At 46.4% G+C, this 27493-nt stretch overlaps 1 protein-coding gene across 2 annotated transcripts in view; it reads right to left on the reverse strand.

Annotated features, from left to right (window-relative positions):
- LOC147750877 (uncharacterized) overlaps nucleotides 1-27493 on the reverse strand; it is a 118172-nt gene that overhangs the window by 86428 nt on the left and 4251 nt on the right. Inside the window, exon 1 of one of the 2 annotated variants that reach the window (XM_086918383.1) lies at nucleotides 4651-4707. The exons of the other annotated variant lie outside the window; for it this stretch is intronic. The gene's annotated coding sequence lies outside the window, so the exon portion shown is untranslated. Of the gene's footprint in view, nucleotides 1-4650; nucleotides 4708-27493 lie in introns of those variants that run through there. 2 annotated transcript variants of the gene reach the window in all.

Below are 27493 nucleotides of genomic sequence, written 5' to 3' on the forward strand. Positions count from 1 at the left end.
AAGTGCAGCGCCCATTTGGGTCTCCAAATCTAAGAGTTATTGTTAAGGGACTTAGTGCTCGTTTATGAGTCTGGCGGTCCACTGACCACCAGACTCCCGGGGGCACAGCAGAGGGGGTCTGCTGTCCATTCTATTATAATTAGGGTGGTCAGACCGCCATTGCACTGCTGAGGCAGCCGGGCAACCTCATTTCCCTTGTAGTGGTGCGAAGGTCATGAGGCCACAATATGCTTGGCGGACCATTGTGGTCCCACTGGGCATATTACTTACTTCCTCTCCACAACAGTTTCAATGGGGTGCATGCAGGGGGGCTCAACATGTGCCCCCCTGTGTGCATGCACCCCAGTTCTTGCACGGCATAGACTTTACAGTTCATTCCCTGCAGGAACAGTTTTTGGTGTTCCATTTGCAGAACCTCAGTCAGAACAGCAAAAAAGCCCACCAGACACGAGAAACACTTAACCTGGTGGGTGGCAGTATGGCGACGGGGCAGACCCGGTGCTACACCACAAAACCTGCAATCAGGCCCTAAGTGGCAAACTACCGAAGTGTCTAAGTAAATACGTGGGGTCCAGAAGATTAGCTGCCCTCTCTTATCTGCCTTGAATCCGAACTGTAAACGTAAAGGACAACTTAAGTGGCATCACACAAGGAGAATCTTGCAGGGACTTTTCTTAAAGGTCTTCCTAAGAGGTCATCATACCACCTTCAAAATGGCTGATCCCAGAACACATAATTCTAGAGAAGCAAGTGGGGAGCCAGAACGATCCAAAACCTGCACAAAAGAGCTTCAAACAAGATCCCTCATTCCAGACTCCACTATCAAGTCTAAAGCCAACAATTCTGTAACACTAGACTTAAGCATGCAGAAGCTGGACATGCTGCACGTACTCAAACAATCTACAAAGACCACCACAGAATCCATGCAGGGCAATCTGACATCCTTAAAACAAGAAATGCTCTTGCTACGTGGCAGAGTCACTGAAGTGGAATTGTGTATAGACCATAAGCATAACTCTACAAAGACTATATCAACTACCACTGCGAGATTGACCGTGTTGGAGAGGAACATCACTGAGTTGAAAGACAGGACTAGAAGGAGCAGTCTCCACATTTTGGGCTCCCAGAGGTAATGGAAAGTCAGGCTCCTTTATGTGCTACATTCATAGAAAAATAAATTCCTCAAGTGCTAGGATTGAACATCACCAAAGACTTTGAAATAAAATATGCTCACAAAGTGCCCACATACATCCCCAAAAACAGTGATGCTCTAAGAGCTCTTATCTTGGGACCCCTCTGTTACTCATACACCGAGGCTATCCTCACATAGATCCAGAAGTTACAAAGGATCAAATGGCAAGGTTCAGCCATTGGTATTTCCCAAGAATATTCTAAAGACACTGTCAAAATAGGAAGAGCCTCCTTAGCCCAGCGTCAGTCTCTTAAGGACTAATCAATACACTTTTCTTTCATTGGTCCTGCACGACTGAAGACAACCCTCAACAGAAATGTCTCCATCTTTGAGGATCCCAAAGACTTGCGCTCCTACATTGAGTACATTAAAGACCTGAAAATGAGTTCATAATGACCTGCTGGACTGTTCTGTAACCAAGCTTCCCCGCTTATAACAACTAATTAACACTAACCAGCGATTCTTCAAATGGATCTCTCTAATCTCCTCAACACCTTCTACCTAGTAGAGCTCCTTGAAAGTCTGTTTAAGCTACAGACTGTCACTTCTTCTGCTTCAAAGTAATTGTCTTGGTCACACAAGTTTGCTGTTTGCTAGTAACACTTGTGTATTCCAGTTTAACTGTCACTCCAAACTCCCAGATTGGGTGTACACCTCCAAAGCTGCATGATACTCTAAAATACAGTTTATGGCTTGCACCGATTACTAACCACCAGCCTACTAACTACTAATAATTCCAAGCCCTAGATCTCATTCAAGTTGTTTTTTATGGTCCTAATAAGTGTATGCTCCAGGCTTAAACGTTATCTGACACAATATTTTTGGACATCTCTTAGTTAACCCGCTTTGTAACCTTGTTTACACCCCAGTCCATCCAATGTTGCTTACTTGACGCGCAAACCACCTCTCTCATTACACTAGTACACATGGCCTGCTTTATCCTATAAAGGAGCTCAATGGATAGTACAATACCCTATCACAAACACACCGCACTTGAATACAGTTGTATACTCTATCTTCAAAACTACTCTAAGGATGTGCCCTCCTAGCCCCTCAGTCCTAGTCTTGACCTCTCATTGCGTCCCCGTCCACCCTCAGATAACCTTTCCGATGTACCTCCTCCTGCTACACAGACACATTTCCTTACTCCCTAAGCTAATTGTATGCTACTTATTTTTCCCCTTGCATGCATGCACTTTCTCCCCCTACCTCTATCTTCTTCCATATCCTATCCTATCTTCTATCATCTTCCTACCCACCACCCCCGTCCTCGTCCACCTCTCATCCCCTCTTCCATCACTTTCCCTCTTCTCCCCCTCATTCCCAATCATCTATCTAGCACCTGTTGGCAAACTTCTATTATGAAGCATTACCCTTATCTCCAATTCCTCTGGTCTCACTATTACCTCCTCAGAAGCAGATCCTGAAGGCAGGTGACCCTTCACTGAACTACAGAAAGATATTACCGAAATTATAGTGGTGAACATTTACAACCTTAATAACTACAATTCATCTTTCTTGCTGCACCTCAACAGAAAACTGTCATTTTTACCCCTTCACTTCAGAATCATCGTAGGTGGCGATGTTACCCTCCTGTGGGATGTCACCCTAGACAGAAGCTCTACATGCCCCTTCAAATCCAACAAGTCCTGAACAACTGGAACATCACAGACCTCAAGCAATTCAGGGATAAGATAGCTAACCCACTTAACCAAGTTAAAATATAAATACACAAATACAATAAGATATTATGTAACCAAGCCCACCTACTAGTCTAAATATATAAAGGCATCAACTTTTGCGGACACAGCAAACCCTAAAGAATTTTACCTCCGTATGTAAAACAGAATTACCAGAACACCAGGATAACCTCCATCTTTAATAAACATGGCGTTCCCTCCACAAATTCGAAAGAAATTCTTTTCACCTTTGAAAATTTCAATCGCACCCTTTATTCAAAAAGCAACAATACTACATATTAAACCGGTCGAGAATACCTCCACAAAATTAACATCACAAGGATAGATGAAGCAACTAAACTTTCATTTGAAAATCCGATCTCTTTCATTGAAGTTACAAATGCAATAAAAAAAAACTCAAAACTGGGAAGGCACCGGGCCTGGACGGCTTCCCAGCCTCCTTCAATCAAACCTAGGTAGTGTCACTATTCACCCCCTGGAAAATGTATTTTCCTATTTCTCCTCTACACGTGTTATCATGGGAACCACCGCTGAGGCAAATATAATAGTTATACCTAAAAAAGAGAAAGACCCATCCAATCCCTAAAACTACCGCTCCATCTCCGTTATAAATTTTGATTGCGAAATGTACGCAATAGTTCTTGCACTCAGGCTGAATCCAAACCTCAAAAAAAATATACACCTAGCACATTCTCCACCCGTCTTATACCACCAGCCAGGGTAACTCACACACCTCCTTCACTGAACAACATCACTGTACTTCTCTGCTCTCATTGAATCTTAATTTAAAAAGTGCACATGCAAACGGAAATGGCAGGCCTTGGACATGCTTAAAGGCTAGTTAGGAGGGTGGTACAATAGGTGCTGCAGGCCCACTAGTGGCATTTGTGATATAGGCCTAGGAACATGTAGTACCTTACCTCTAGGGACTTTTAAGTAAATTAAATGCTCCAACTGGGTGTAAGCCAATTCCACCATGTTTAATGGAAAGAGCACACACACATTATACTGGCAACCAGGGGTAAAGTGTAGAGAATCCTAAGGTCAACAAAACCAAACGCGAGATCAGCAAAATGGAGGACTAAGGCAAAAGGTGTGGGAGAAGACAATCCCAAGACTGACTGGCCTAACATATTCAAAGTCCAAAACATGAGAGTGTTGTCTTGCAGTAAATCTGAGAGTCTACGATACACAGTTGTATTCTTGGTTCCATTGAACCTGACCAAGGTCGACAAAAGATGCAGCTGTTTACCCAGACAGGCACTCAAGATCACCCTGTCTACCACCCACCCCATTCAGAAAAGCCTTGAACCCCTTCATTTCCTCTTGTGCAGCAGCCTATAAACTTCACATATACATAAGCTTGTCAAAAACAGCAAGTGGAAAGACACTGTAGGTTATACATCTCCGAATAACAATGTACTCTGTCCAGATCCTTTTTAAACCCACTGCCCCCTGCAGACTGTCGAACTGCAGAATTCGTTCAGCACATAACCTTTGCTTTTACTGTGAGTTCTGTTTTGTTTGTGGTTGTGTGCATGCAGAGCACAGGGAGTGAAACAAAATCCCACAGGATGGTAAAGCTGCTCATCATTGGAAGTTATAAGTCTAATTCAAGTATCTGAGTTTCACAGATCACAATTTACCCAGCATACAACTTCTCTTATTCGTTTTTTCCAATTTTCTTTTTTCGTTTTCTGTATTGAGAAGGAACTACATATTTACAAACAAAAATGGCCACAACAGTCCTGCACTGACCTGCTGGGAGGAAGGAACGCCTCTCTTCAGTATTCTTTGCTGCACCTATTTGCTTCTGAGAAGTAGCTTAGAAACTCGCTTTTTAAATAAGCTCTGCGGCTCCTGTTTGCTGTCACCGTCCTCCAGTTTTGCCCAATCCCTTTAAAAATCGATGTTGTTGGCACCATCCAGCGGGCACCTATCCCAGCCTGGAGGTCATCGCAGTCTGTCGCGGGAGGGCAGAGTTGGGTCCAATGAAATTTTCCATGGGCTTTGTGATGTACAATGCCCACGGTCACCTACACAACCGACAGTTCAATGCAAGCTTTCTCACGCTAAATACAACGCACAGGTTAAAGTTGGGGGCATGTACTTTCCTATTGACATATATATATATATATGCAAATATTTATGATACACTCAAATATGGATACATGCAGCAAGTCATGAGCAAATGGATACAGACATGGTCTGACAACGACCAAAAAACAAAGGAATATTATTATATATAAACGTGTTAACACACAAGGACGGAAGTATGCATGATGGACGACTGTGCAACCAAGCAAAGACTCCGGGAAATAGACCTGCACACAAAGACAACTTATATACGCAGGTAGAGAAACATGCAATAAAACGCAAACAACAAGGCTACAAGCAAAGCAACACAAAGAACATTAAAGACACATGTAGAGACAGATAGGTCCAACGACAGACCTATTTCAGGGAGCACATGTGGAACTCTGGAACTAAGTCACTATTCGTGGTCCCTCGAGTGAGGAAGGCAAGACTAGGTGGAAAAGCATCCCCCACCTTGATCCCCTTTACCAGAACCAGCTCTCCTTGCACATGAGGCAACGCCCTGACCACCTCCAGTTCAAGAAACACCTTAAGACCCTCCTTTTCTGCCTCTAATCCTGATCCAGTCCCAATTGCCTGTCCACAGCTCAGAGATACCCCTTTGGGGTTGATTCAGGCGAGAAAAAGAAAGAAAGAAAGAAGAAAGAAAGGAAAGAAAGAAAGAAGAAAGAAAGGAAGGAAGGAAGAAAGAAAGAAAGAAAGAAGAAAGAAGAAAGAAAGAAGAAAGAAAGAAAGAAAGAAAGAAAGAAAGAAAGAAAGGAAGGAAGGAAGAAAGAAAGAAAGAGAAAGAAAGAAAGAAAGAAGAAAGAAAGAAGAAAGAAAGAAAGAAAGAAAGAAAGAAAGAAAGAAAGAAACAAACAAACAAACAAACAAACAAACAAACAAACAAACAATGCCGTGTACACTGTGGGAAGAAAGAAAGTAACAATGTCGTGTACACTGTGGAGTAAACTTCCTTCTGGCGTATTTCACCTGAATTACATTAAACTGTTTGAACTATTGAGACTGATCCTAATTTAACAGTGGATGCAAGGTAAATCCGTGATTACCAGATATGTATTGGGGTTTCCATTGTCAGAGAAATCTAATTGAAGCAATTTCAGTAGATCAAGTCTCTTACATTCTATTCTGAAGCATGTACATTTTGAAATGGCCCACCCACTTTGTTTAGAAAATGGCAGTGCAGGTACATTAGATGGCCTAGAAAGTTAGCCTGTTTAGGGCACATGCTGTTGTAGTCCCTTGAAAGTAGATCACAGGACGCACACACATGCATAGATCCATCTGGGCTAGCAACTACCCTATTACTGTTGTGTGGCCCCTTACCCCAAGTTTGCTAGTCTGCCTCCTTGAATCAAGGGAGCTGACAACGTGTTTTTTTCTGTGAAATCACAGCTCAGCCCTAATTGGTTTCCCTCACAGGAACCCGCCCATGACCCACTATGAGGACAACACTGCTGCAGAAAATGAGAGCCTAGCGCTGGTGTTTCTAGAGAGATTTCAGGAAATCTGCAACACAGAGGCTGAGCCCTCTTTCATGCCAACATTAGGAGCAGCTAAGAGATAGAAAGTTTATCCATCAACTTCCCTTGGCAAGTAGCTAAAATCCCAAATACTTTTGACTTTAAAAAATCAATTCTCCCACCAAAATTAGACGTGCTAGCACATGCTATATTACTCCTTCTACCAGAATAAAACATTTCATTTTCCTCTACACATATTGATACTTTATTCATTCAAGTGTTGCCTGGTGGCCCATGTCTCACCAAGCCTCTGAGTGCGCCTTACTGGTCAAGTCCCCATGCCTTCAAGAGATAATGTGGTCTTCTGATTGGCCTGTGCTTGAGCTGTCGCATGCATTTTGATCCTTTCTTAGTCCTTGGCTGTGAACTGAGACATTGAGATATTGAATCGCTGAAACCTATCCCGTGGTACAATATACTCCATAGAAAGCACATTATTACATGTACAGTGTACCCCAGCACACAGTCATTAGAGGACCATTGCAATGGGGGTGCTGTCATGTTCAGAACTGATTGATCATGAACTTTGCTCAGAAATGCAGTAGCTCTTCTATTAATGTAAAACATGACTGTGACCCAGTGCAATGGCTATGTGATAGAACTGTTGTGGGAGTAAATGGGACAGTGAAGAAAGTAGTGCAAGAACGACACACATACATTATTCCTTTTAATGAATTTAAATTTAAATTTTGATTTTATGGCTTCAAAGTGAAGATTATTTCTGGACTAGGCTCTATCTTCGGGGTAACCCCCTGCCTTGACCACTCCTGCTTTCTGATTTCGTTTTTGTTGACATTAGGACTCTGTACACTTTACCCTTGCTAACCAGTTAGAAAGTGCTTGCACTTTCTCCCTAAAACAAAGTACATCATCTTGACATACATAGTTTACTTAGAAGTCCCTAGTATATGAAATTACATGTACCCAGGGCCTGTAAATTAAATGCTACTAGGGGGCATGGCGCACCCATTGTGCCACCAACAATCACAAACCTGCCATTGTAGCCTTTAGTGTAGTTTTAAACTGCCAATTTCAACTGGCAAAAGAAACCTTTTGCCAGGCCTAAACCCTCCTTTTTGGGTCGAGCCTGAGTCAGCGCGCATGCTTTGCTCTGGCGATCTGCTGTAGTAGAGGAAGAGAAACCCCACCCACTCTCTGCTCCATATTTTTCATTGGCTTTTTTCTTTGTCCTTCATGAATGCTGGCTTCTGATTCAGTAATTGGCTTATTAGTCCCTCCTTAGCATGGCCTGGTCTTCATTTGTAACATCCCATGACTACAGGCCACTTTACTACGGTTGTTACACTGTAGTCTTTTTAAGTCTGTAAACACTACTCTCTTTAATGTGTTTTTACTACTGCAGGCACCGCATGCTATCGAGCACCATTCAGAGCGAGATGCACGCTTTCATTTTACAGGCATCCCGTGAATTGATTAATATATGCACGGGCGCCATGCATGAACACAGTGCCCGTTTAATTTACTATGCATGATGTAGCTGCACGGGGGCCATTTAATCATTATTACTCCACCAAGCTCCCCCCGCCTATCTCCACAGCGATCACCTGAGCCTGCCTTGTCTCTGAACTCCTTGTGCGTATGGGAAAAGGAGAAGGAGGATGCTAGGGACTTTGTTGCAGATTTATAGGCTGGGTGGCAAGGCTGCTCAGCGGATTAATGCAGAGGCTGCTCCCGTAGGGGGCTCGAGAGCCGGCGCCATAACCAGCGCTGCGCCCCTGGACACAAACAAGCTGGTGGGGGGCCGCCTTTTGGCGCGCAAAGCGACAAGGAATAAGGAAATGCCCGGCCCCTTCCCCCGCGGCGGCCGCCGAAGAGGCACCGGCACCCCCGGCCAATGGAGGCCAAGGCAGGCTTCGAACTCTCCAATGGGCATGGGGGCTTACATGGCCTGGAAGGCAAATGGGGGAGGCATATAAGCGCTGCTCCCCCAGGCAAGCTCCTATCTTATCGGAGCGGGGGAGCAGCACCAGCGGCGATGCGCAAATTCTTGTTGAGGGTTCCATTTATATCCGAGGGTTCCATGTGATGAAGGCGAAGCCCCACTACGACGGAGGAACCGGCCGCTGCTGCCCGAAGAGGAACAAGGGGTGTTCCACCCGTTCCATTTGCGAGACCGTGAAAGACGGCCTGGAGCTCCCCGCCCAGCCTCACCAGCGGGAGCGAGGAGCAGGACGACTCCGAGGTCAAACTTGGTTTTCCCAGCTCTAAAATAGATAGCTCTGGTCGTACATCGACCTCGCCAGGCAGCCTCAAAAGGGGAAAGGACTCGCAGGAAACGACTGAGCAGAAGCGAAGGTACCCCTCCGACTTGCAGGACAGAGCAAGCAGCAGGACGACATCAGAGCTAGGCGGCACCTCGCGGAAACAGGGATCCAGAAGTTCGTGATCAACCAATAAGTTACATGGATCAAAAGTGACACTAGTGAGCAACCAAGATACATGAGGTAGCAATCGGTGCATTACAGGAGAAAAAAGTGAATGGGTGCAGGTTACAAAGATGTACAAAAAAACAAGTCAAAGAATAATACTGCAATTAATGGCAGACACTCCATCACAAGAACAAACGTTACGTAGGCAATGGAGGCACTTGTGCAAGTATCTAAAACAAACAAAATGTGTGAGGTAGCGAACAGTGTGTTATAAAACAAAAGTGACGTGTGCAAGTTCCAAAAGGGTACCATACACAGGTATTGGGATATTACTAAACATTTAAACTACCAGAACACACTGGGGAGGAAGACCATACTCCTGGCCAAAAGACTTTCCAGTAATGGGAGGTCTTCCTTCAAACAAAGGCAAGGGTGTGAGTTAGACTTGGAGGTGCCTTTTCCATGCATCCGCTTCTAATTCGCAGCCCGGTAAGGGGTTACGGCCGGGGCAGCTACACCATCACCGGGCCCCTTTTTGTACCTGGTTTTGCCCGCAAACAAACCTCTTGACTCCACTGTGCCAGAACGCGTAACGTAAACAAGGTGCCCGGGTAAAGCATTCCAATACCTTCAGGTCAGTGACTGTTAAAACTAAAAAAAAAAAAAAAAAAAAAAAACCCATTCACGCGCATCGAAGCAGCGTTTTTGATTCAGAGTAATTTTTTTTGTGCAAAATATGGCGTGTTTATGGCGCATAGGCTGAGCAGTCATTGCATTGGGGCGACTTTGCTACCCGTGCCATATATAGCGTATCGAAAGTGTGTTGTCTCTAACCTGCGATGCTTTCATTTTTGAACTAAATAGGCTACGGCAGATTTTCGGCACTCTTTAAAAAGGTCTACTTGCTGAAATCGCAAAGAAATACTAGTGTGCAGACATTTCTATCCCTGGAGCGAGAATCTTTAGGCAAAGCATTAAATTGATCCATAGTAAGGCGTAGACGTCGAAATCCACATTATATCTACTCAGTGACTTGCAATGGCGAGAAAAGCAAGCAGCGCTAATGGAACTGGTCTCACCTTGGGGACCGGGTATGTATTTAATTAAGCAGCACATTAGCCCAGGTGCGGAAACATTGACTGTCCTCGAACATGGAGTAAGCACCAAGCTGCAGGGCCTTTGGGTTCCTATCACTAAGAAACGATATTTGAAAAATATTATTGTCTACAAGGGCTCGGGGAAGACAATTTCTATGGACGGGAATCTAGAGAAAGCTAAAGGTTTCTGGTATTTTACTTACCCTCGCCACTTGTTGTTTGCTACCACGAAAGTTAAATAGAGGCAGTCCCCCAGTGAAAGCAATTCAGGGTATGACGGGACCATGCCTCAGTGACCCCACTGTTGCCCACTGGCAAGGAATACGCCTGGGGGTCAGAGGTCGGAATGGGACGTCCACAAATCAGTGTGCCCAGGACCATGATTAGTGTGGCAATAGTTTACGTTGTTTAGAGAAATCGGAATCGACAGAAGTGTGAAAGTCTGCTAGATGCTGACCACAAGTCTCATTCAAACAGCTGCTTCCCTATGGCCACAATCCTTAACAGGGCAAAGGCAGAAATGGCGCCAGGGAGCACGGGAATACAATCATTCGTATGGTACCATAATGTTCTCTTTTTCTGCATAACTCCCCGATTTCACATTGCATTTACAATATAGTTACACTGCTCCTTGCTCTAGCCAATCCCCCAGCAATGCAATTTGTGTCTGGCTCGCTGTCCTGGTATTATAAGGCATAAAATACTTGGGCATACTGTATCAAGTTTTTCTGTACCCTCAGAGTTGGAGGAGGCCAAACAGCACTCACACTCAAGAACAGTGGTCCTTAACTTGTGGAACGGGGACCGAAACACCTACTCATGGTGTCCGTGAAGGTTTTGAAAACAGATGTATATACCACAATCCTTAGCAGGGCGAAGCCAGAAATGGTCGCCAGGGAGCACAGGAATACACAGAATGACCACATTGGCGTGCAATTGGTAGGGAGCTCCACATTGCTGGTAAGAGTCCGGATTTCTACTGTCCACCAAGAGGGCCAAAGGGGTTGAAGCACGCGGTCCGACCGGAAATAGCCAGACACATAAGCCTGGGGTAGGAGGTTGATGGGAGACACAGTGCATCAAGCATGGCAAAAACCAGCTGACCCAAGGTAGGGCGCCAGCCTGTTATCCTGCAGCAGGTATCTGGGGGAGCCTCATCAGATGAAAAGCATGGGCAGTTAACAGTTTTGATCGATGTTATGCTTGGTGGCCTCAGGGCACTGCAGACCTGCTGTCGGGGCATCAGATAGCCGTTCTGCGCCGAGGTTAGTTTAATTTTGGTTAAGAGCCAGGCTGCCGAACCCCCCTCCCCCCCCCCCCCTGCTGCAAGGACCATGAACAACGCAGACCACAAAGGGAAGGCAAGTTCAACAGGGCACAAGGCAAGGCGCGATTGAGGGCATAGATTGGACACTAGAATAAGCAAAGGCAATTCAAAAGCGTAAAAATAAATGAATAAATAAACAAACCTTTGGGCAAGAGTGCAATGGAGCAGGCGGCTACAAAGTTGAGCAAATATTTACCAATACAGCATGGACCGAATGGAAATGATCGCAGCACCTCAATAGAACAGGCCCAGAAGCTGGCTGGCAGTGTCCTGTCCCCCGGGGACAAGGTTAAGAGTGCGAGCTGGGGTGGTCTCAACAGTAGAGGTGAGTACGCTCATTATACGGGCAGGAGAGAAGACAAGGGCAGCCTACCAGCTTGGGAAAAAGTGGAGGCCATGCTCCGGCAGGCCCCCCGGGAAGCCTCACAGGGGGGCACCGTGGGAGAAAACGGAAGAAGACAGCCTTGTAAGGAAGAGAGAGGGTGGATGCCCAAATTGGGCCAACCTGTGAGGGGGCGATGGTCTTGGCAGGGTACAAACAAGGAAGATCAGGACGTAGTTGGGGGGAGCCGCGGGGAGACGGAAGCCTCCCAGACGGCGTGGCGAAGAACTACGCTGATATCGGTTGGTACGGAGGCACACCGGAGGGCGGTGTGCCAGAATAGGTCCACTCACCTTCAGATGCCTCACGGCTGGGTGAGTTGGCCTAAGGACAGGGGTGTAGGACCACTCACTCTGGGATGCCTCACGGCTGGGAAGGAAATTGGCCTACCAATGATGGGGGGGGGTAGCAAACGGAGACGGCGCTCGCAGCCCAGACCCCGCCTGAAGGCAGGGCACAACAAGAGTCAGACAAGGTAGCGAGGGGGCCTAACTCCGGGACAGAAGCTACCCCCTCCCCGCGCAAAGTGAGCGCAAAAACCAACCTACCAAAGAGAACGACCCAGAAGGGCCAAGAGACAATAACAAGGAAGTTTTGTCAGGACATGTAATGCAAAATATGCAAAGTATATACCTGTTTATTTGTATTCCTAATAAACTGCGGCCAACAAATGACCACTATGTGACGAATGTGCACGTTGGCTTTTTCTTGTCCGGATAAGGAATACAGTATGGGCAAAGGTGGTATACATGTGGGAATGGGGCAGAGTGCGGGGGTTAATGCAGAGGCTGCTCCCGTAGGGGGCTCGAGAGCCGGCGCCATAACCAGCGCTGCGCCCCTGGACACAAACAAGCTGGTGGGGGGCCGCCTTTTGGCGCGCAAAGCGACAAGGAATAAGGAAATGCCCGGCCCCTTCCCCCGCGGCGGCCGCCGAAGAGGCACCGGCACCCCCGGCCAATGGAGGCCAAGGCAGGCTTCGAACTCTCCAATGGGCATGGGGGCTTACATGGCCTGGAAGGCAAATGGGGGAGGCATATAAGCGCTGCTCCCCCAGGCAAGCTCCTATCTTATCGGAGCGGGGGAGCAGCACCAGCGGCGATGCGCAAATTCTTGTCCCACCCACCCACACCTAAGGAACAGCTATGTCGCAGGGCTGAGGAACAGGCAACGCAGGGCGAAGAACTACGCTGATATCGGTTGGTACGGAGGCACACCGGAGGGCGGTGTGCCAGAATAGGTCCACTCACCTTCAGATGCCTCACGGCTGGGTGAGTTGGCCTAAGGACAGGGGTGTAGGACCACTCACTCTGGGATGCCTCACGGCTGGGAAGGAAATTGGCCTACCAATGATGGGGGGGGTAGCAAACGGAGACGGCGCTCGCAGCCCAGACCCCGCCTGAAGGCAGGGCACAACAAGAGTCAGACAAGGTAGCGAGGGGGCCTAACTCCGGGACAGAAGCTACTCCCTCCCCGCGCAAAGTGAGCGCAAAAACCAACCTACCAAAGAGAACGACCCAGAAGGGCCAAGAGACAATAACAAGGAAGTTTTGTCAGGACATGTAATGCAAAATATGCAAAGTATATACCTGTTTATTTGTATTCCTAATAAACTGCGGCCAACAAATGACCACTATGTGACGAATGTGCACGTTGGCTTTTTCTTGTCCGGATAAGGAATACAGTATGGGCAAAGGTGGTATACATGTGGGAATGGGGCAGAGTGCGGGGGTTATGCGCCTGCTACGGAGATCTGCCCAATGTACAGCCTTCCATCTTTCCAAAGAATGTTAATAATTGTGACCTTCATTATTGAAGTGCCAGTTCTTTGAAATGAGTTTGCCACTTTTCACGCACCACCAGACAAATGGTTCAGAGGTATTTGGAGGCAACCAGATTAATTTACAGCCTGAAGCATTTAAAAGGTCTTCTTTACAATCACCCTTCATAGCTTTGGCAGAAGTTCGGCAAACGGATTGAATGCGAGATTTTATTGCTGTTAAGCCAATTAGACATAAAGGTTAGAGTTCTTTTGATTATGCCTTTGTAGCCCACACATTTATTTTGTTTTTCAGATGTCGAGGATGGGTTGGTAGTCCCCCTGTGGTTTGACAAATGATTTTCCCCTACAGACTCAAACATTTAACCCATCTCCCTTGCCATTGTTCCAGCCTTGAATTTCAAAATGTCCTTTCTTTATTTGACTAATAAAACCAAGAAGCATGGCTGTTTTAGAGCACAGTTTCCCTTCCCTGCTTCCCGGTGGGATCGCTACTGGCCAACCAGCTGCATAAAATGTGCTGCATTGGTAAATACTCATAAGGCCCCAAAGGCGAGACCGATTGCATTGCAAATGCTTGTTTGCATATAATTCACACCTAAGGTAAGCTCTAAACAGCACACAGAGCTGTTTTTAAAAAAGGGGACGTGTTTTTATGTTTTACATGCTTTAGTAGACTCCTAAATTCGTTTTTCAGTACTGTAAGGCCAGCTTCCCCCATAGGATGACATTGGGTTGACTTATTACATGTAATCAGTGCTAACTTTGATTGGGAACAGGCACAAATGTCATGTCCAGGATAAAATGAATTGTAATTTGACATTCTCTTGGATGGTAAAATCAAATTTTAGAACGTTGACATTTTCCAGCCCACAAGTCTCTGAGGCCTTCATGGAGTTTCCAGCTGCTTGGACCTGTTCATACATACACAGTACTATGTCCAGGAAACCAGGACCTCGGTGTGTAGTGGTGTACCAGAAAACCCACCTCAGTGCCCAGAACCCCAATCCGACTAGCCATAGTGTCTCATTTGTTCTCCGTCCTACAGCAAAGCTACCAATATTAGACATCCTAGAACACGACACCCAGTCCCTCTCAGGAATCACGGGAAGAAGAACACTCTTTCGTTTATACACTCAAATTTGTCCACAACGTGAGTAAACAGAGACACAATATAGTTTAAACTGTTTATTTTAACTAACGTGCTCTATAATGCAGTATACTAGCCAACACAAGCAGCAAAATGCATAAAAGCAATATCTTTAACATGGTTACAATTCGATAAAGCACAAAAAGGGAAATCATATTATAATGACAGTGGAAACTATGCCTGTGTTCCCTGGTCTCCATGCACACCCAGACCCTAGTCATTCCTTGAGAAGAACTATCAAACTTGAACCAGCCTCTGTTAAGTTAGCTTATAGCACACTCCCTGTGCTATAAGCTAGTTTATTATAAATATAGAAGCCCCCTCGGCTTTGTCAGGGAGATCCCATACCTCCAAGTTTAGATTAAAGGAATTACATCTCAGGACAAGCACAGCTCTTCTTCGTTGGAATGTATCTCTCCAAGTGCCTTTTCATACATGAAATGCCATATTAAAAGCACTTGACTTTCAGTAGTGCAGCTGTGTGCGATGTTATGTCTATGGGTGTGGGGCTGACCAAAGTGAATCAACAGCATACATTGTTTTTTGACCTTGAACACGCTGTGTAGACTAGAAGCACAGTGTGTAGTTAAATGTGTGAAAAGCAAACGGTTCTCATGTGAGAATGCACCAGCAGCCTATTCATGAGAATAAAGCCAAATGGGAACGTGCACAAAAGTGGCAAAATGGCTGCCAAGCATATGCTAACTTAGCAATGTCTGCAGTTACGTCTATGACCTCACTACAAATTGCTCACCCACTGAGCAAGCGTATTTTGCCCAGACAGTAAACAAGGGGGTCTGGGAGTATTTGGTAGAAGACCATCCTGCCAGGATGATTGGGGGCAGAGCTGTTCGTTGCCCCACTTACATTTCAAGTGAAATCACTCCACTGCCTATTCACTTTCATATTACCATTGTCAGGAAATTCTGCACTAGTTGTGGGAAATTCTGCATGCGTTCTGGGTAATTTTGAAGTGATATTTGTGTTACTTGAGTTTGAAATCCCTGAAAAAAAACAGAAGACAAGAGGCATTTGGCAAAACAGGGAACGTTTGTTTAATAAAAATTTACGTCCGGGAGAACAGTTACAGGCACTAGGTCTGAGGACTGTCTTAATTTACAATCCGTATAAGTCCTTCTTATATACAAAATGCAACAGGTTATAAACATTTTCAGGGCACCATAAATGGTGAGGAATGTTGGGTTCTGCCTTTGGAGGCATAAATTAATTGTCTAATGGTCCTTTCAGGTGGATCTCAATCTCTTGTGGACAGAATATGGCTAGTAGGTAATGTGTCCAGATGTCTGGCATGGGGAGCGTATGATCACTATGGGCCATATGTAGGTGGCCAAATACCGATCGGTAACACCGAAAATGGCTCATTTTCGGTGTTACCGACAAATATGTAGCCATGTGAGATGTAGGTAATACCGAATAGGATCGATAATAACGAATCGGTAAAAACCTTCCGTCACCGAATCGGAATTACCGAAACAATGAGATCCGAATCGGTAGAAACGAATCGGTAAAACCCCCAAATATGCTATGTAGCAAACCCCGGTATTACCGAATTTGGCCAAAATCGGTGATAACGATTCGCTAATTACCACGTTTCTGGAGCATGTGGTAATCAGGAGGAGTCTATATAAACACACCCAAAATGCATCGGTATGACCACAATGGCAGGCCTCTATCTCATAGCAAGGCGCCTACGGCTGAGAGCAGCAGGAATGAGGATCTGGAGACGTGAGGAGCAGGTGTACAGAGTACGCATCACTCTGTTCCAGTTGACAGACGCTGAAATCCACGAGAGATACAGATTGCACCCAGACACCATCCTGGAGCTAATACGGGACCTAACACCCTATCTGGAGCATCAGACACCAAGGGCCCACGCAATCCCCCCCCATGTCCAAGTACTCTGCTGCCTGCACCTGCTAGCATCAGGAAGTTTCCAGGGTGTGATAGCAGCAGTGGGTGGAGTATCACAGAGCTGCCTCTCCCGGATCTTCAACACCTTCCTAGACGCCATGATGGACAGAATGGAACATTACATATCCTTCCCCAGTACGCAGGTGGAGCTGCAGAGAACCAAGCTGGAGTTCTATCAAATTGCCCACTTCCCCCACGTGATCGGCTGCATCGATGGGACCCACATTCCCATCTGCCCACCTGCAGCAAGTGAATACATTTACAGGAACCGCAAATCCACCCACTCAATCAATGTGCAGGTGATCTGCAATGCCAAACACATTATCACAGACATTGTGGCCAAATACCCCGGGAGTACCCACGATGCTTACATCTTCAGGAACAGTGGCATACATACACGTCTGCTTGCTGGTGAATTTGCCGACGGACACATACTAGGTAAGTAAATGTCACACACCCTGATGTACACCCTGCCACAAGCTGTTGGTCACACCAATCAATGCCACTTACTTCTCTTCATAGGTGACAGCGCATATGCCCTCCGGCCGTATCTCCTCACACCATATCTGAACCCAACCACCCGAAGGGAGAGGAGATACAATGTGGCACATAGGAGCACACGCAACGTGGTGGAGCGCACTTTTGGTATGCTCAAAAGCAGATTCCGTTGCCTCCACAAAACAGGAGGTGCGCGTCTGTACAGCCCCTTAAAATGTTGCAAGATTATTGCTACGTGTGCAATGCTACACAATCTGGCCACCAAAAAAGGAACTGCAGTGGAACTGACTGAGTCAGAGGACGAAGACGAGGACAACCCTCAGCCAGAGCCCAGCGCGGCTGGTGCTGCAATTGAACATGATGGGAGACATAGACGGGCAGAGATAACATCACACTACTTCTGAGTGAGTAACGACACTGAGGCATTTCCAATTACATGTACAGGTGTTTATTTGGCACACCTAGAGCATTCTGAGCAATGTCCAATTGGACATGGGTTACATCACCCATCACATGCATGTGGACAGCCAGAGTCCTTCACTTCTTGCGTCCCCGTGCTGCACGTGCATGTTCCCCATCCACACTGCCTTGTGAGTTGGACCGTTCCTGTGCTGGGACAGTACGTCCACTACGCCTCCTGCACTCGGTGGGTGAGGGTGTGACGCTACCACGGCTGGAAGCCTCCTCACTGTCCCCCCCCCCTTCCATATTTGAGGCATTAGCATTCTGCATGAGCTCTAGCACTGAGGTCATGGACACCATCCCCCTGGCCACATCCATGCTGCAATGCGACATCTTCTCCTGCATGGCGATGGACCGGCGACACATCAGTGCTGTTGTACTGGCCAGCCGGTTCACCGACGAAGTATAGTCTTGGAGTCTCACTCTCAGTCGGCGCATGCCAACACGGTCCTGCTGCAGCTGGCTGCACAGGTTGTCCACCGAGGTTGCTACCCTCTCCATCCCTGCAGACATATTCTCCCCCATGGCACTGATACCCTCCTCCATCTTGTGCATATGTCTGTTAATGTCTGCCACCTCCCTGTGTAACGCCTTCATCTCCCTCCATTGCAGGCGCTGGACCTTCAGCATCTTTCCTTCCAGTCCAGCAAACACACTGCCACCCTGCTCATCTTCCACTGGACTGACCGGCCTTGCCCTGCGGCGTCGTGATGAGATGTTCGCACCCTCGGATGCTGATCCAGCCCGCTCCCTGTTGGATCTCTCTACAATGGGACTTTGTTGGCGCTGGCTGCCCTCCTCCTCCGACTCCTCCATCTGCTGGAGGGTGATCACGGCATGCCTCCTGCCTGACTGTGGTTGTGGTGGTGGTGGTGATGGTGATGGTGGTGGTGTAGGTGAACGTCGCAATGGTGACTGAGTGAGAGGGGATTGCGGCCCTCCCTGGCGCTGTGGTGATGTCTGTGGTGAACGATTGGCTGGCTGCGATGGCGCAGAGCTGGTGTTCCCTGCAGCCATGCTGTCTTCATCGTGTTCACTCCCCTCTGGCATGGCTGACCTGCCTCTGCTGCCCTCAGCTGCACTGCGAGATGACTCGCCTGAAATGACACAAATGTATATTTTCTCAATGCTCTGTCTGCAATGCCATTGCATTAAAGTACATGCCAACAGTGCACAGTGGTTATCCTGACCTGTCCAATTATGTTACCATGCTATTGTGTTAGCTGTCCTGACAGTCCTGATCATGATTTCACACTGACTACATCACCCAGTATGCATTGCAGGTAAGCAGTAAGACATGGTGTGGAGTGGGAGCACTTTTACCACTATGGGGGTTGGGGTTTGGGAGGGGTTAGGGCAGCATGCTGGGCATGCTTCTTACCTTGTTTTCTAGCTGCTCTGGCGGAGCTGTCTGCGTCTCCTATGCCACTCACACTCTCCCGCTGGATGGTGGACTCCACCATCTGTTCCAGTGGTGTTGGTACTGGGGCTCGATTTTTCCCTCCTCCAGTTTTCCCTGCCAGCCTATGTCTCTCTGCCATCCTCTGTTTAGCAGTTTTTCTGAGGTCGTACCACCTCTTTCTGATGTCCTCTATGGTGCGCAGGGTCACACCTATGGCATTGATCTTGTCCCGAATGCCACTCCATATTTGCCTCTTCTGTGCGTCTGGCACTTGGTGGGACTGGGCTCCAAACAGCTTGTGGTACACTTGGGTGACTTCCTCAATCAGGATCTCAAGCTCCTTGTCGCTGAACTTGAGTTTTCTTTTTCTATCACCTCCCTCCTTCTCCTTGTCCTGGCTTGCCATTGCAATGCTTGTTCTGTTTTTCTTCTCTTTTCTTATTCTGGTCTATGTTGCTGCTGCCTCCTCAGCTCTCCTGCCTGCCTGCCTCACAGTGAGCTCCAGGCCCTGTGCACCTGGCTGGGTGTGGCAACTTCCTGTTTGGGGAGTAAATGGGTGTATCAGGATTGGCTGATTCACCAAAACGCTGTTTTTCGAATTACCGAATCGGTATTTCCGATTTTGGGTGTGGATTCGGTAACATCGAATCGGTATTAGCCTTTCGGTATGCATTTTTATTACCGATCTGGTCACATTCGGTATTTAATACCGATTAGGAACGAATCGGTAATGTTTACCGAATATTTACCTACATCACGTTTACCTCATTCTTAATACCGATTCGGTATGAATCGGTATTAAGGAGTCGGTATTTGGAATTTACCTACATATGGCCCTATGTGTGGTAGATCCTGCTTAGCTATGTGTTCCTAACACGTGTGGAATATGATATTTCATGGTGATTTTAGGAGTGCGCGGTCTGCCCTTTGGCCATGTCTGCTTAATTTGGGCAATCTCCCTTGACCATTGTAATGTAACTGCACGTATCTGTGGGATTGATCAACAGTTTCTTTCCCAAATGTTTGCCTGCCAGCTATTTACACTTTTTCCTGTGGTCTATCAATCAGCATTCCCGGGCCTAGGTCCCAGGGCTAACTTGACTACATATTTGTGAGTCGAGGTTGATGTAGACTTAACAATGGGCAATTCTGTTAATAAGGAAGAGATTTCATTTTTAATGATGAATTCATCCATTTCCATATTAAATCCCCCCTCTAGTTGATTCAACAACACTACCTAACTCATGCATTAGAACAGTTACTTTAATTGGGGCCTGTTGGTCCTTATGCTTGCTTTTGACAACAGCAACCTTTCTAATTACCTGCATTCTTCCCAGTTTGAGGACTGCGTTTTTACAGCAGGTGATCCCCAATTGTATAACCCCGTATACCAATAGTAACATAATGATAACTGGCAACAGTGATTTACATAAACCAGATAGCCATTGAGGGAGCCAGGAGAACAAACTTAAAAGACACCCCTTCTCAAGGGAGGTTCCCTCTTCCCGCATTTCTTGTAGATTGTGCAGTGCTTGAATGGCAGTGTTCCATTGTCCATCTGATTCCCTGGGATGAAAGATCAGCAGGCTGCCCCAGTTGTGGCACAGAACCATCCCTCCATTGTGGTCATTAAGTCCAGTACGGAGAGGTTCTGCATTACCATGAGATGGATTGCTCAAATTTCTTCCTAGATAGAATTGAGGCTGAACTCACTGCTGTTCATCATTTTGAGTATTTCCCGCAAGGTCCTTTGTAACCAGCGGGGCTTAGCTTTTGTCTGCAGGGTAAAAGAGGGTATCGACCCCCCCCCCCCCTACCCCCAGCTGTGCTCCTCAATTCTTCTAGAATATCTTTGAGCCGTGCCCAGAAAAAATAGTCCACAGCTCTCCTTTAACGAACTTGGTACAGCAAGATTGTCTTTTTACTTAACAGGTGCTGGTTCAAGTTTGATAGCTCTTCTCAAGGAATGACTAGGGTCTGGGTGTGCATGGAGAACAGGGAACACAGTCATCTCCATCCTAGAAAACACTGAGTGTAGACATGCTTACAGCTTAGCCAGTAGTAATCCATCAGCGTGGAGGTACCCCATTGCATATCCAGAATATATAATATCACTCTGCAGTTATACTTTGTCCCCATTCAAAGCATTCCTTTTCCTTTGAAACATAGAGAATACAGCTTAAGTTTCCATACAATCTGGGGTTGCCTTTTCTCTTCTAATCAAGTGTATCCGCCCACCTTGCTGTCTTACATTTCCTGACCTGGGGTAGTCATACTTTCATTAAACCCTCCTGCATGCGACCCATTGCACTTGTTATCCCATGAACTGGATGGTCCTAAATAGGAATTCAATGTCAGGAGACTATTTGGTATTTAAGAAGAATGCCCTGGTTACACTTAGAGCCACTCTTGGTTCACAGATGGATGCTGGAGCTGATGTGTTTGTGCACTGAGTTGGGGGTTTTGCTACCTCCGAAAATCTCTTCTTCAGGAAATCTCAGGCCATGTGATATCTTCCTCTATGTTGCCCATCCTATGCATCACGATGAGCTCAGTTTTAATATCAGTGGGTTCTGTTAGGGTGCAGCACACTGTTGGGTTCGTGTTGTATAGGGTTATGCTCACAACTACCCTGTGTGATTCTATTTTATTGGCTTGGGTCTTGGCCCTTTTTCTACATAGGTTTATATGACATTTTGCTTTCTCTGAGGCTACTTCTTGGAACAAGGAAAGCCTATCTGCACCTGCTGCATGTGGGACCAATGAACAGACATAATATGACCTGGCTGATTCTTGGGAGCTGACTGTGGTCATGTTCTGGTACAGCATGTTGTGTAAAAGTGTGCTGTGTGATACATGTGGAACGCTGGTGGTCTGTTTGGAGTAATTGTGGGTAACATATGAGAGGCCCCTAAGCAGGCACTGTAGTTCCCCTTTAGTGAATCTCTTTTCACACAGCAGTTCCTCTCTAGTACTAAAGTGTGGGACTATCTATTGTAGGCAGGCCTTTAATAACCATATAAATATACATAACTTTTGTTGAGATATGCAGTTCTAGGGATGGGTCCCCGGGAGTCATCTGTGCTCCTCTGGTGGCTGTGTTCCTGTTGGCAAGTTCATAAAAGCTCACTGTTTTTAGTTCTAGGGTGATATCACCATCCAAGGGCATGACTGAACATTGGAATGGCACACCCATGCACTTTTTCCCTCCTCCTTGAGGGCCATGGGTGTTAGGCAGACCCTTCGCTGAAGGCCCGTGATCTTTTTCCTTCTTACATTTGTGCAAGTTCGACAATGTCCCTTATTCCTTAGGGTCATGTGGGTTAACGACAAGTTGGAATTGGTGCGCTTTGATGTTCTTGCAGCTACCTATTTTTGAAATAACTTGGTAGACTATTAATTCAGCTTAGTTACGTGAGCTCTGCTCTAAATAGTTTTAAAGAACCTATATTTTACCACAGGAACCTGATCTTGTCACCCTAATAATCACTATTTTGTGGGGTATCGGAAGGTGAACTGTGTTGGAAATGTCTTTAAGTGATTTGGGGACGAAGCTTGATTATTGTTAACTAGACAGCTCTTATGTTTATAAGCCATTGTGCAGCCCATCCTACTTGGGTGTTTCAGACCTTCTCCAACGTTTTGTTCCGAGTGGTCAAATCAGTCTTAGGTGTGTTTGTGAAGTGGTCTCATGCTTTCAAGGAGGAATAGGATTGTGGCTTTAGAAAAGGTTTCTACAGGCATAATTAGATTCCCAAAAACGCCTTCCCAGGTGTCTGCGCAAGAGTGCAGTTGCTGCACTGCCCCCTCCTGAGACTATTGTCCCGCTGGGGGTTACATGTTTTTAATATCAGCCCCAGTTGCTCTTGCTGTGAGTTGTGCTATTCAGTCTACATGTTCACTACATGTGCACTGAAATGAGGGAAGAGGGGACGTGTTGCTGTTTGGTGTTACTGGTGCTTACCGCGTGCTCCGGGAATGCATTTTTATATTTATGCATCTCCCTGTTCCTCACATGTGGGGCGCAACGTGGCCCTCCCTTGTGGCCTTAGATATATGAGTTTGGCCGCTCTTACCCCCAGCTTTCTATCTGGAATTGGGCAAATTTTGGGTGAATTTGTTTTAGTTTGAGCATTTTCTTGAGTCCCATCATTCATTGATTCCCTTTGCCCATGTTTAGAGGGTCAAAGGCTGGTCTGTGCCCCTTCATACCACCCAGAGGAGTCAGAATTGATGGCTTACTGCTCTCCTCAACGGTGCTTGCAAGGTTGGAGCAACACCAGTGGATTTTGCTGGCAATGGAATTGAGCCTGGAAGGAGTGCACCAGGTGCCCTGCGTCCCATCGGGAGCAGAGACTTGGAAGCCTCCGTCCCTGGTACCCCTTTCTCCCTCCGGCACCACCCCAGTTTCTATCAGTAGTGCTGGTGGGACTGCTGTCCTTAACTTTTGGCTATGGTCTCTTGAGCTCCTCAGATTAAATACAGTTGTTAATTGCCTAACAAAATGAGTTCTAATCTTGTCGATCTCTGGGATAGTGAAAGGTTGAGTGGACCCCAACTGGACTTTCGAACTCGTCATCATGCTGAGGTAGGGTCACCAGATTTCTGAAGCCCAAAAATTGGAGCACCTCACAAAAATAGAGGTAGGACTACAATTTTACATCAGAGGGGGGCAGGATGGCTTGAAAGACTGTACGTCACCTATGGAGCTAGCACAGACCATCAGGCACAAAGGGGCATGAATTAGATGCAGCTATTTTACAGACTATCATGGGTTCTAATTAAACTGATTTTTTTTAAAACCTGCACTTATTCTTGCTCCGAAACCCATAAGAGATAGTTCAGTGCAGCCTCTTCAAAAATCTGGGAAAATCTGCTGGGACAGATAACTAAAAAAAACGGGACTGTAGGTGCAAATTGGAGATGTCTGGTTACCCTACAAGAGACCTCTTAGCTTATTGACTCTTGTAGGGCTTGTGAGGGCTGTGGAGTTTTAGGGTGTTACCATCCCATGTGCAAGACAAACATTGTTTCCGTCACTGAAGATGGCTTCATTCATAACTAGGCTATCCTGTTTTAGGTTTAAACCTATAATAACTGGAGAAAAAAACACAAAAAGGGAAAGTAGCCTCCACCAGTGTAAACCTATAAAAACTGAAAAAACACCTCCACAACCACAAACTAAATGCTATTCAAAGAAAAGATGAGTAAAAGAGTCATTTTTATTTCGTCCTGAGTGGCCAATACAATGTAACTTTATTATACAGGTAGCAGCAAGAAAGACTGGGCTAACATTATTCTGCTTGAGTTTTGTTGTTTAGAGATGTCACTAAAATATTGTTTCTTCTACCTTTTTTCAAATTTGTCGTCTTTGTTCTAAAGATGTAGGGTTTAAAATCATGTTTTAGGTATTATGTGATTATTTTATATAAACTGTAGAGAATCAGGAAATATCTAAATCATAATTTATATTTTGGCTACGTTTTATTCTTTCACTGATAGGTAAAATGGCTGGGTTCACAAGAATCTTTCCCAATATGTACCATTCACATTTACACATAGACAGAGAATGGGTGAAATGCTTTGATACATCAGCCACCTTAGTAGTGACAGGTACATATGAAAAGAGTGCTATCACCAAGCATCTGGGATAGTTGTGAAAACATGACAAGAGACGTTAGGAAAACATGTAAAATTGTCACTTGGAATGCTGCTACAAAAAGTTCGAGCCAAGTTCAATAAAGACTGGAGGGATATTGTTTGTATGTGCACTAATTCAGCTACATATATAAAAATGTTGTGTGATGACCTGTCAAAATCCACACCTGAGCTGAAGGGCTTCCGTGTAAGAGGTCCTTGCCACTTGCTAGATGGTACGCTGAAAGCATCTTTACAATATTCATAATTAATGAAGAATGCTATTGACTTTGGTGTCCATTCTGGTGCACTGTTTTTTTAGACGCAGGAAGTAAAATGAAAATATTTTTCATTTTGTGCTTTGTGTGGTATCAAAGAGTCCTCCCAACTGTCATTTAGCCGGTTGTTCCGATCCCTTGAGGCCGTGGATGCTATATTATCTATGTGGCAACTGTATATATAATTTTTGCTTAGTGATGATGCCAAAGGTAAGAATGTGAGGATCTTCAGACGCATATTGAAGTGATGTGAAAAAAGTACACTCTACTTCATGCTGAGATTTTCACAGGAAAACATGACTGCTGTAGTGGACATAATAAAGAAACTAGATTCTGAAAATACGCTCGTCTATCCAGTGTTCAGTGTAATTGGTGAAGATGTGAAACATCTTCAGAGTAGGCTGAGTGACACTTTTAGTGATTTTGGCACTGCAACATGTTCCATCTAAACATTCTTGCCACTAGGTAAGCAAAGAAATGTGGAGGAGCAATTCAGGAAATGTGATTTTTACAGTGCATGGGAAATGGCATGCAATGATGCACAGAGATGTCTCTTCACCAATCATTGCATTTGAAGTCAATGAAGCCTCATTGAGGTACTCTGCACAAGTTCTTGATCCCTTCCATAAAGGGGAATTTTCTCTAGACTTTAAAAAAATACTGCTTCATTTTTTACTTCTTCAACAACTGTGTGGTGCATCGGCCAGGACAGCTGACTCCGGAGCTCAGGGTTCACGGGTTGATCCCCGGCTCCGGCAGCAGCTCAGCACCATGCGACTTTGGGCAATAGTTCATTTAATTTCCACAACGTCCCCCAGCGCCTTGAGACCCATAAGGGTGAGTAGTTCCCACTTTACAAATACAGATTTACATTTTTTTTATTTAACAACTGAGGACCTATGCACCCAGTTCAACACATAGGTTGCAGGACCTGTCCCTGAGAATTGCAATCTTCAGGTGCACTAGTATTGGCATGGGAAGCTTTGTCAGTGGCCAGAGTTAGCAAATTGTGTTTTGGCTGTTTTGGCATTGCCCATCTCAAGTGCCAATGAGCAAGACCGCTGAATCATTGTCAGTGAAATTGCTCTCCCTCCCTTGCAGCTCCACCATTAAATGAGGCCTTCTCCCAAGCCCCTGCACTCTTGACTGTTGGTGTTCGAGGCCCTCTTCCACCCACAGGTTTTACCTGCGCCTCATCCCTGGTGGTCCAGTGGACCTCTGTCTCCTTTCTCTCGCTCTGCTTTTTTTCTCCATTTTCACTTATTTTCCCCGCATCTCAATCTCCCCCTTTCACTCTCCTTCCGTATCTTTCCTCCATATTTGCATGTTTTTCCCTCATTTCAATCTCCCCCTTTCACTCTCCTATGTCTTTCTTCCATTTTCACTCACTTTTCCCTCATTTCAATCTCCCCCTTTTCACTCTCCTTCTGTGTCTTTCCTCCATTTTCACTCGCTTTTCCCTCATTCCAATCGCCCCCTTTCACTCTCCTTCTGTGTCTTTCCTCCGCTTTTCCTGCACTTTATCTGCCCTATTCCACTCTTTCCTCTTTTTTTAGGGCCTTTTCCTCCCGTTTTTTCCCCGACACTGCTGCCCCCGCAGCCCCCCCTTGCACGACAGGCCCATTCCAGTTCCCCTCCCGCTTCCCAGCTGTCCAACCCTCTCCGACCCCTGCTTAATGGCGGCAGCTGCGCGCCAAAGGCAAGCCTGTCTGCGACCCGACCGCGACCAGCACCAGGTACCCTGGACCTCCGCACCACCAACGCTACAACCCAGCGGCACTCCACAAACTTAACCCACACTAAAACAACTGCAAGCTAGAGTCACCGGCCGATACCCCTAGACCCTTCAACTGTCACCGCCGCCGGCACACCTACAGCACCTCCAAGAACAGGGACCCAGGACAATCCCCCCTCAAGAACATAACCAAACTGAAGATACTGCAATGCATCCTCGTCAACGTGCGATCTCTCCACGAACATGCCACCGAATTCTGGGGCCTCCTCGACAGCACCACCCCGGACGTAGCTTTCTTCACCGAAACCTGGACCAACACAACCTCGGGACGGACATCGCAGTCGCCATTTCCCAAGGATACAAGATCTCCATGAAGGACTGGCCCACCCGCCCTAGAGGTGGAATCGCCATCCTTCACAAAGCCACACTCCCCGACGAGCCCACAGACCTGATGGAACACCTTCACTTCCAGATTCTGGCCAGCCCCACCATCACCACCCAGTGAGGAACCCTCATCTACTGAACCACCTGGACCCCGCTGACCTTTTGCCAATTCCATCATGGACATCATCTCCTGCATGCCATTTCATCCACCAACTACACCCTGCCTCAACTTCCACCTTGACAACCAGCTGAACCCCAACACCACATCCCACCTGGACAACCTCCACAACATTGGACTCCGCCAGCTAGTGACCAAACCCACGCACTCAGCAGGACACAACCTCAACCCCCTCTTCACAACAGGAAACTCCATCACCTTCATCCACACCACCGATCTCCCATGGACTGACCATTGATGCATCCACTTCACCTTCAGAACATCCACCATCCACAGACACCAGCACCTGCTCCCACAAAGAAACTGGACCAGAATCAACAACGACCAGCTCACCTTCTCACTCTGCAACTTC

This window comes from Lissotriton vulgaris, chromosome 1_1 (genome assembly GCF_964263255.1).
Source record: "Lissotriton vulgaris chromosome 1_1, aLisVul1.2, whole genome shotgun sequence".
Lineage (NCBI taxonomy): Eukaryota > Metazoa > Chordata > Amphibia > Caudata > Salamandridae > Lissotriton > Lissotriton vulgaris.